This window comes from Danio rerio, chromosome 3 (genome assembly GCF_052040795.2).
Source record: "Danio rerio strain M-AB ecotype USA chromosome 3, GRCz13ab, whole genome shotgun sequence".
Lineage (NCBI taxonomy): Eukaryota > Metazoa > Chordata > Actinopteri > Cypriniformes > Danionidae > Danio > Danio rerio.
Genome location: NC_141023.1, coordinates 54,193,563 through 54,205,386, shown reverse-complemented (window position 1 = coordinate 54,205,386; position 11,824 = coordinate 54,193,563). Strand labels below are relative to the sequence as shown.

General features: G+C 35.9%; 1 long non-coding RNA gene across 1 annotated transcript; it reads left to right on the top strand.

The window, feature by feature from the left end:
* The first annotated feature begins 8,133 nt into the window (after positions 1-8,133).
* On the top strand, positions 8,134-11,483 carry LOC137490776 (uncharacterized). Its single transcript, XR_015481285.1, has 5 exons — positions 8,134-8,189; positions 9,438-9,543; positions 9,666-9,736; positions 10,829-11,013; positions 11,178-11,483. It is a non-coding gene; the product is annotated as an uncharacterized LOC137490776 (long non-coding RNA).
* The last annotated feature ends 341 nt before the right edge of the window (positions 11,484-11,824 follow it).

The following is an 11,824-nucleotide window of genomic DNA, read 5'->3' as shown; positions in this document are numbered from 1 at the left end:
CAGCCAGTAATCAAGAAGAGAAAAGATGTACTCACCAAATAGTTGTTTTGCTGTTCAAAAAAAAAGTGAGTTTAAAGAAAAATGATGATTAATTTACAGACGAACGCAAAGGACGAGCCCCCAATTGTTACGTTTAAGTCCCTTTTTTTAGGGGTACGGGGACAAAGGTAACCAAAAAAAATTTAATTAATTAGGATAAAAAAAAAAAAAAAAAGATATCAAATTTTAATTGGATCGAATTAATAACAAATTAATATTTAATAATGTGCGTGGAGAATCTCCTGTTTCTCTATCCCAGCATACGTTCACTTTAGATATAATAATAACAAAAAAAACTCTGAAAAGAGATTTCAAAAGAAAAATGTTATCTTTTATTCACTGTTTAACAAAATCAATATTTTGTTTTTTTTACATTTCCAGACAGGGTAAACAAAAACAAAGTGATACTTAAATGAAAATTATCCTAACCAAAATCATTATGAGAGGGTAAGGCCAAAATAACCAACAAAACAAAAACTTCCTAAATTAACAAAAAGTTCTAGATTTCCTAATATATATAAAAGAAAACTCAAAATCAATGACAATGCTCTTACCCCACAACCTGGCTAAATCCAGAAACAGGAGGAAACTTAAAGGATAAACCCAAAATAAATCACCACTTGTCTCTTTACACGGCTTACTTTACACATAAGGTTACATGTCACTCTTATTCACACTATAATCTCACAAGATTCACAAACTCACAGTTCTAAATATCCAGCCAAAATTTCTATCACACTATAATCGCTGGGTTAGGGAAAACAGGGACTCTCTCCGTGCTTCTTCTTCTTCTTCTTCTTCTTCTTTGATGTTTAACGGCGGTTGGCATCCAACTTCAATGGTGCATTACCGCCCCCTTCTGTACTGGAGTGTGGACTGGATTTGGACAGAGATAATTACAGTAACCTCTAATTTTATATTCCCCTCTCATCCCTTTACTCTTTTGATCTTAACCTAAATATCCATAATAAACTCTATATTCTATTTACTAAACCAGTGACCTTTAAGAAATATAATAATTGTGACTTAATGTCTCTTGATGTTTTTCCTAATATATCCTTTAGTGTACACCATTGCAACCCCATTTTCCTTAATTTTTCTTTTAACATTATTCTTTCTTTATTATATTTTTTACACTCAAGCATCACATGTTCCACAGATTCAATATTATTACAATATTCACATCTTCCAGATACGTGTTTGCCTATCACATGCAAGTATTTATTTAATCTACAATGTCCAATTCTTATCCTAGTTATAATAATTTCTTCTTTTCGATTTCTTTCAATAGCCCTCCTTTCTCCAACCTTCTGTTGAATACTATATAGATGTCTTCCTTTCTTCTCTTCATCCCAACTTTTCTGCCAATTTTCCAAAATTTTCCTCCAAATAATTTTTTTAGCTTCTGCTTTACTTATTTTAATATATACTTCTACTTCTGTCCTACTACTGGCTTGCTTTGCTAGATTATCCACCATTTCATTTCCTTCAATACCTACATGTGCTGGAACCCATGTAAATATTACCTGTATCCCAATATGACAAATACGTGTGTAACATTCAAGTACTTCATATACTAGGTCTTGTCTTGATTGTGATTTAAATGTTTTTAAACTTTTTAGAACAGCTCTGGAATCTGTACATATTATTACTTTATTAGGTCTGCATTCTTCTATCCACTGAAGGGCCAGCCATACACCCACAATTTCTGCTGTAAATACAGATAAATTATTAGTTAGTCTTTTCTGCACACTAATTCCTAATTCTGGTATTCCATATGCCACTCCAGTTTGTCCATTTTGAGGGTTCTTTGATCCATCCGTGTAAATTGATAAAAACTCCAAATATTCCTCCTTCAAATAATTGCAAACGACTTCACATATATTAGTCTCCTCTTTTACTTTTATGTGACTGTTTAATATCTTCCAATCTATCTTAGGTTGTTCAAGTAACCAAAAAGGCCTTACTGGCATCAGTACTGTTGGGCTAAATTCCATTTCCTGTAGTCCCATCTCATTCCCTATTTCTTCATAAACCCAACCAAAGCTTAATTTTTTACTCTTTTTATTTTCCCAACATTCCTGCATTATTTTACGAACAGGATGGGATCTATTATGCCCTTGCATGTTTGCCCAATAATTTGCTGTTAACTGTTCTCTTCTTAATCTTAATGGCATCTCATTCATCTCTACCTGCAATGAAACAGCTGGTGATGTGAGAAAAGCTCCACTACATACTCGAAGTGCTTGGGTTTGTATCACTTCTAGTTTATCTAGCGTTGTTTTAGCCGCATCTCTATAGGCTATACAACCATAATCTATTACTGACTTAATCAATGCATTATATATCTCCTTCATTGACTGCCTACTTGCTCCCCAATCCACTCCTGTGAGACATCTCATCACATTTAAAACCTTTTTACATTTCCCAGTAACTTTTTTGATGTGCTCACACCATGTTAGTTTAGTGTCCAAAACCATTCCCAAAAACTTAAAGGACTCCACCTTCTCCAAAACATGACCATACAGTTTAAGATTTATTTCTACTCCCACCCTTTTCTTAGTGAAGCAGACCACTTGAGATTTTTCTTTTGACAATCTAAAGCCCCATCGAATTGACCATTTTTCCACCAGACTAATTGATTCCTGGATCTTACTTACTATAAATTTTAAATTCCTACCCCTTTTCCACATTGCCCCATCATCTGCAAACAACGATTTACCAATTCCAATATCTACTTCCGAAAATATATCATTTATCATAATATTAAAAAGCAAAGGACTGATGACACTACCTTGAGGAGTTCCATTTTCGATCACATACCTATTTGACAATTCTTTTCCAATTTTCACTCGAATGGAGCGTCCACTCAAGAAATCCTTTATCCAGTTAAATGTCCTACCTCCGATTCCCAACAGATGTAACTTAATCATCAACCCTTCCCTCCACATCATGTCATATGCCTTCTCTACATCCAGAAAAACTGCCACGACCGATTCCCTATTTATCTGAGATTTTCTTATCTCATCCACTAGGCATAATACTGGGTCCATTGTTCCCCTCCCCTTCCTGAATCCACTTTGATAACTAGTTATTATTTCCCTCCTTTCTAACTCATAACTCAATCTGTCTGTCACCATACGCTCCATAATTTTACCTATATGCGATGTTAATGCAATTGGTCTATAATTCTCAGGTTTTGTTGGATCTTTTCCTGGTTTCCTAATGGGAACTACTACTGCTTCTTTCCAACTCTTAGGAAGCTGCCCTTCCTCCCACACTCTATTATATATTCGAAGCAGCCTTCCTAACGCTTTCTCACCAATAAATTTCAACATAATATAACACATATCATCGCCTCCTGGAGATGTCATCTTTGTTCTTTCGATCGCTCTCTTCATTTCTTCCATAGAAAAAGGGGCACTTAATGCATCATTTACTTCTTTCTTTTTCTCAAATACTCCAGGATATTCCCTTATTGTACTTTCCCTTCCTTCCTTCCATTCCTCTTCTAAATTATTTGAGCTATGTATTGCTACTAAAGCTTTGGCAATCATCTCTGCTTTCTCTTTGTCTTTTATTGCCTTCTTCTCTCCCTTTATCAATACTGGATATCCCCTCTCTTTCCTTTCACCACCCATTCTTTTAATCATCCCCTATATCTCCCCCACTGGAGTTTTACTCCCTATTAAGCTACAAAAATGTCGCCAATGGTTCCTCTTGGCTTGTCTTATTGTTTTTCTTACCATTGCTTGAGCCCTTTTATACTGAATTAAGCACTCATAATTATGAGTTTGCCTTAATTTCCTAAATGTCCTATTCCTATGCTTAATAACCCTACTACATTCCTCTGTCCACCAAGGAACTGGTATTCTTTTCCTTTTCCCTGAACTCTTGGGAATAGTTTCATCAGCCGCTTTTTTAACAATTTCCTGGAAACTACTGTATTCACTTTCTATATCTATCTCTGTAGGTTCCCCTAATCTTTCCTCACATAGCTGACTGAATTTTACCCAATTTGCCTTACCAAATATCCATCTTCCTCCTCCTTCTACAATTTGTTTTTCCTTTCTTATTAGAATAGAACATACTATAGGAAAATGATCACTTCCCAACATTGACTCTTTCCATACTTCCCATTCACATAATCTTGCAATAACATTTGAAGCAATAGTAAGATCCAGAACTGACTCTTTTCCTGATACTACATCTAACCTAGTTCCTCTTCCATCATTAAGACATACTAATTCTTTCATATCTAACATCTCTTCTATTATCTGTCCATTCTTGTCCAATTTTTCCCCACCCCAAAGTGGACTATGAGCATTAAAGTCTCCACACCATATTACTTTTTGTCTATCCTGTCCCTCAACTTCTCCCATTAACTCCAAGTTCAATTTCCTACACGGATTATAAAAATTAATTATTACTAAACTGTTTTGCCCTATCCATATTTCTACCACCACATATTCCAACTCTTTTCCCAATCCTAGAATCCTAAATGGAAGCCCCTGCTTAATAAATGTTACACATCCTCCACCATTCCCTTCACTTCTATCTCGCCTTACAGCCGAATATCCTTTAATAACAAACTCCAATTCTGGTTTAAGCCACGTCTCCTGAATACAAATAACCTCTGGTTTCTCTATTAATTCCTCAATAAAATGCTTAAATTCCAGCCCATTACTTATTAAGCTTCTAGCGTTCCATTGTATTATTAATACCATTAATAAAATTAACCATTCCATACTTCCTGACTTGACTGTTGCTTGAGGTCATCCCTCACTATTTCCCATGTCAGTCCAGAAACATCCAAATGTCGTTCTGCTGCCTTAACGATTAACTGGATTCTTTCTGTCTTTGATTTTATTTCTGCTGTTCCATTGATCACACCAGCTATGAATGTCACCAACTTCCTTACATTTACCTGCATCACTTTTCCCTCATTTTCATTTATTTGCTTTTCTCTGTCCTCCACTACACCTTCATTCCTACTGCCTGTAGTCTGGTTATGTACCATCCTTACTGCTTCTGCATATGAAACCTTCTGACCCACTCTTACTTTCTGTACCTGTACTGCCTCCTTCATCACTACACATCCTCCATACGCCACACTATGTTCCCCTCCACAGTTACAACATTTAGGCAATACCCCTTCTCCACATTGACCATAGTCATGATTACCTCCACATCTAGCACACCTTCTTTTTTCCTTACACTTTACTGCTATATGTCCAAAACGCTGGCAGTTGTAACACCTAAGTGGTCTTGGTATATAAGGTCTTACATAATAACTCATATATCCAATTGTTACTCTCTTTGGAATATTCTCTCCTTCAAATTGTAACACAACAGATTGACTGTCCACTTTTGTTCCCTCTCTTGTTGCTTGAAGTCTTTGTGCATTTAGTAATATACCCCCTTTTAAGTTGCTTTTTACTTCTTCCATCTTTACACATACCGGGATGCCCGTAATCACCCCTTTACTCCACTTTTTTCTCCTCTGATCAATGTCAACACTCTCCACCTGAAATTGCCCTAATCTATCCAGTTTCAAAGCTCTCTCTCTCTGACCTGCATCTTTACATGTAATCAGTAGGTTTCCATTTTTTAGTATTTTTGCTGAATTTATTTCTCCAATTGCTTTCTTTAAAGCTACCGTTAATCTAACTGGGTTTACACCTTCCACTCCACCATTGTCCCTAAATTTAATGATAACTTTATTTTCTTCACTTTCTCCTTCTTCTAATGTACACATGTCACTTTCCTCTCCACTCAACTCCGAGCTGCTACTAACACCTATCAAGCTAGCTTTCCTTTTCTTTTTTAAATTTCCATTTTTATCATTACTTCCTACCTGTTTTCCAATCCCACCTTTCTCCTTATCTCGACCTCTCCCATCTCCTTCTTCCATTTCCAGTCCAGTCACAGTACAGTCGTGCCAACTCGCCTTACTTTGATCAAAAATCGCGTTTGTTTTCAGCATCAAACTAGCCGCTCTCCTGTACCAACTCACAAAATCCAAATGACTCTCTCCGTGCTTTGCCGCTCTGCCTCTTTATAAAGCCTGGAAGCTCAATCAACAGCAACCGATCCGATTTGCTCTGATTGAAAACAGGTGCGGCTGGTTTGGAACGCTGCTCAATGAGAGAGAGAGAGGCAGAGAGACAGAGAGAGAGAGAGCGATTAATAAAACAAAAGGGGGGAGCAATAAGCTGCCACTCACACCAACAACTTATTACCTAAATACATCATAGGATGTAACAATGTGCAATTGTAGATCTCATCGTTTAGTGGATGAAACTAATTTGAACCTCAACGGGAAATGGTAACACATTCTAAAACTATTAAATTAAACTGTTCTATGGTTTAACTTACAAAACATTAGAAGTCATAAATGTTACTTTAAAGTTCACACAGTGTAGTTTCTCTTTGCCTTCCTTGCTTTAATTGATGAGATTCAGAAACTCAATTATAACAGCTAGAGAAACATTAAGATAGAGGAGTAAAGGTTCAAGATCCCAACTAAAGCAGCCTCTGATCTCCATGATGGTGAGGTCAATTGAAGCATTTTCAATACAAATATAAAATTTACCTCATAGGTAAAACATTTTGGAGTGAAAAAAAAAAAAAAGCAGGACTCCATGTGTATGTTTTCTCGGCTTCTCACGCTGTTCGCGCCGAGCTTCTTGTTCCCGCAATGCAGTGCGTAACCAACAATACCTGTAAAATTGCTGTAAAATAAAAATATGGAAAGTTCCTTTACAATTATATTGTAGTTTTTCCTGTATTTTTACGGATTATTTTACAGCGTATTATTTGAATACAGGTTTTAATGTCCTGTCAGTTTAGTGCATGATGTAACCACAGAAAAGTCAAGCTTGAATTTTCAAAAAACTTTGGTAATTTTTGAGTGAGATGCTAATGGTCTAAAACGATTCAATGATCTATGGTTGTCAGGGTTCTGCCACTCTGATCTTGTAAATTCTTGTTTTGGTGGCAGATCTCGGATACTACTCGTGTCTGGTCCTGTTTCTGTCTCTGTGTGCGCGCGCGCCGTCGTGGGTGTACGCAGAGTGTGCGCGCTCCTGCTTGACGCGGCCGCGTGCGCGCTCTGCGCCCCTCAGACGCGTGCGCTCTTGTACTCGTGTTTGTGTTTTCGTCTGTCAGCAGCATGGTGTTTCATTCCCAGCGTCTCAGTCTTGTTGGTTTCGGTTTTGGTCGGCGCTGGGATGAAGCATGCATGCTGCATATGTGAGCGCATGGTGAGTGTTTTCATTCATCGTGTGCTCGTGTCTTGCGTCTTTTGTCAAAGCACATGGCTCGGTGTTTACATTGGTCACGTGCTTTTGTCGTGTGCTTCAGTGTTGTGTTATGTGAGCGCATGGCTTGTATTGTCTCTCTGTGTCATGCGCTCTCCCGTCTATTGTCTAGTCCCACCCTCCTTGTTAACCCATTATTAGTTAATTGTGTTCACCTGTGTGTCAATTTACTTTTTGCTTTATAATCCCCCTCATGTTTTCAGTCCTTTCCCAGATAGCAGGCAGTAATCGGCCCGAGCTCGGCTGCCCTCCGGCGCCTCCGGCTCCGACTCGGCATCGGCGAGTGTTATCCGGGCTGAGTGCGGCCCGCAGCTCGCTCGCGCACATGCGGTTGTGATGCGGCTGTAAAGCACTGGCCCGATTCCGGTCAACCATATGGCAACCGATTAAGGCTGATGGCAACCGATTAAGTTCTTATTTTATCTAGTAATCTGTTAGCTCCACGTTTAATGATAATTTGAGAAAATATTCATGGTACGATAGCAAAAAAAAAAAAAAAAAAAAGAATATTTAGTGTGGATGGTCGCAATGTTTAGACGCAAACAAAACAATATTATTTATAAATAGATTATACATGTCATCTAGAGAAAAACTATGTAAAATTCGCTTATTTTTGAGATAGCACGCTCCTGTGCTGACTGTTTTTGTTTTAAAGCAGAAGTTGGTTTCATAATAAACACATGCGTGACTAAACTCATGATCAACACTCCAATCCAGACGGTGGCGGTAATGCTCCAAAAAGCTGGTTGTCAACCACCATGGCACGAAGATCACAAGAAGAAAAAGTTTGGTTTTTTTAAAGACTTCACATGGATTCCGGTCAGAAAGGTAAGCTTTTTACTGCTTGTGTACTGTATAATTAGCGAATTTAGAGCTTAAAACATTTCCACGGTGTTTGGTTGTAACAGCGTTTAGTAATTTAAAACAGTTTGATACGAAATGTAACTTGCTTTAAGAAACACGAGTGGAGCTAATGTATGCTAACGCTAACAGTTACAAACACGCCTGAAAGTTCATTTTCCTTTAACACAATGTTAGATTGTAACGTGTGTAGTAACTGAAAACTATTTTAATTATTTTAAAGAAACATGAAACGAATTTGTGTGTATGCTAACTTTGCGTTAAAGAAAGTTTCTGTAGACGAATCCATTAACTAACTTGGCAAAACGTGTTTTTATCCTGATTTAACATTATAAAGTACCGTGGATGTTGAAAAAATCATTGTACAGGCGTATACTTATCCAACAGTATTAATTCTGTGATTGTGTAAATAAAAACTAATCGTTTTGGATTAATAAAATATTATTGTTTATCTTGTTTATGCAGTTAGTCAAGAAAAGTGATCGAAACTCGACTGTTTACTATTCTCTTTAAATTATCCAAGAGAAATATATTACTATGCACTTTAATTCATATGTGTTAGCCTATGTGAATCAATTATATCTTTTGTTCAAGCTGTAATGGTCAGTTAATGTAAAACTGAACGTCTTAAAGCAGATTTTGATGTTTTTTTTTTTTGTTTTTTATGTTATTGACAGTGATAAATTCTGATTTAAATGAATGGGTAACAAAATTTGTTGGTTAAGTCTTATTGTTCTTGTTTAACAAAGGTTAGTGAGATCATTTTGCAGTACATCACGACCAAAGAAGTCAATGGCACACTCTTTTGAACGTGAATAGGCATGTTATAGTTGTGTGCTAAAAGTCCATTATAAGCTGTAAACTGCTGATACATTTTCAACATAGATTGAGCTTTTCAGACATTACATTACTAATTGCTTCACAAACAGCTGAAATGGTTTATTGTTATTGGCTGTTATCATCAACCATTTTTCACAATGGTTGGTTAATCTTCATGGGTACAGAATAATGCATGTGCTTGACCATCTTACAAATCTATGTCTCAGATTCATAAGGCTGTCACTCTGCATGAATCTCCGAATAAATCTTGTGCAACCTTCTGTGTACTGATTATTTACACTATAGGTATTATATGCATTAATTAACTTTGATAGTATTTCAGGATTTGAACTTTTCTTTACGGGAGGTTAACAACAATGTGATGTTTTATTATAGATGCATATGAGGAAGCTCGACTCAAACATCCACACGCAACTGTGATTTCTGACTGGTAGACAGATGAGGACGATGATTGCCTGTCATACATCTCAAGACAGAACAGGTTTGTTTGCAATTATTTTAAACACATACTGTCAACATTGTCATTGATCTATTACAACCTGTGAGTTTTGCCCTGGCACTATACTAAAGTGATGTTTTGTTTTGTAAATGTATTTGATCAAGGGACAGTATAGACGCATCTATACCGTGATGAAGAAAAATTACTTGAAACAAAGAGGCTGGATAAAAGGCAGGTATGAAGATTTTAGAAATCAATGCAGCACCACAAGTACCATCACCATCAATGACTATGGCAGAAATCTTAAGACCACCATCAAGATGCACAGATACTGTACATACCAGTACACCAGGCGTGTCCAAACTACGGCCTGCGGGCCAGGCTTTTTATAAATATCAATAGAATCTGGCCCGCTATACAAAAATGAACTGAATTCAATAAATAACCACCGGGTGTCGCTATTACATGCATTCAATTAAGCAGCAGTTCTTGTTATGATCTATCTATCTATCTATCTATCTATCTATCTGTCTGTCTGTCTGTCTGTCTGTCTGTCTGTCTGTCTGTCTGTCTGTCTGTCTGTCTACACACAGTTGAAGTCTGAATTATTAGCCCCTCATTGATTTATTTCTTCTTTTTTAAATATTTCCCAAATGATGTTGGAGAAAGACTTATGTTTTATTTCGGCTAGAATAAAATGCGGTTTAAAATTTTTTATGAACCATTTTAAGGTCAAAATTATTAGACCCTTAAGTCTTCAGAACAAACCATTGTTATAAAATAACTTGCCTAATTACCTTGACTAGTTAACATGATTAACCTAGTTAAGCCTTTAAATGTCACTTTAAGCTGTATAGAAGTGTCTTAAAAATATCTAGTCAAATATTATTTACTGTCATCATGGCAAAGATAAAATAAATCAGTTATTAGAAATGAGTTACTAAAACTAATATGTTTAGAAATGTGTGGAAAAAAATGTTTAACTCTCCGTTAAACAGAAATTGGGGAAAAAATAAACGGTGGCTAATAATTTAGGGGGCCCATCTGGCCCTCGGCCCAAAAAGTTTGGACACTCCTGCAGTACACCTATGAACATTTACAGTCTTTGTTCTAGTGCAGTTTGAGATCAAGACATAACTTATTGCATCTCGTGATGTCTTTGTAAGAATTGAAGATATCACTAAATTTGTTAAGGTTTAATGCAGCTAGAAAGTAAAGATCAAGTAGAGAATATCAGCAGTGTCTAATCCACTGTTGTATTTACAGAAGTTGTATGAGAATAAGCTACAGGTTGATTTATACTAATCTGTTATTTTTCTTTTTTTAGCACGACTGACTGAAGTTTTAAAATCATGCAACGTCATAAAGCAGCAGCTGGGCCTGATTCTCACAAAACCAAAACAGACGTGATGAAATTCCAGATGTAAACACATTTGACCTTCCTTTGGCCAATTTGATTTGGAAAAGCTTGAAAATCAACTAAAGAAGCAGCCTGAACAAATGAAGAAACTGGTAAGTTCAAGCTCTTGCTAATTTCAAAGTGTTTTAAGTTTATTTGTTTTTTTTTTATTGTTTTTTTTGCTTCGTAGGTAGCCTACTTTTTTCCTAATTTTTTCTTTTTTTTTTTACATTAGTACTTGTTCACTACTAATTATCTGTTTATCTTTTAATCACAGATGGAGTGAGGACAAATGTCTATACCACGCCACTGATAAAGAAGTGGAAAAATGCATTACAAGGTAGCTACAACTTGCCCCTGACAGGGATGGAGGAAGAAAGAAGAGAAAGCTAATGTGTCAAATGTCTATATCACTATTTTGTTTTATTTTTTAAACAACATTTTAAGTGTATTAGGATGTTCCCTGATACTTGAACAATTTGTTTCTTTCATTTGCATTTATATATATATATATGTATATGTATATATATGTGTGTATGTGTGTGTGTGTGTATATATGTATGGTATGTAGTTATGTATGTATGTGTGTGCGCCAAATTCTGAAGAAACATCTTGATACATTTTTAATAAACGTAATACAAATAAAATTATAAATATAAACTTGCACAAGACGTGTATATATATGAAATGTATAATCATCTCACTCATGTCTTGCTGTTTGTGCAATTGATTTTGTTCAAGTTTATTTAAAAATAAGTTTGACTTTATACTTCTGCAATTATTTATATATATATATATATATATATATTTGTTTGTTTATTATTATTATTATTTATTATAATTGTTTTATTAAAAAATGTTTCAAGATGTTTCTTCAGAATTCTGCAGTACTTTTTACAAGTTTGACTTGGATATTTTACGGAT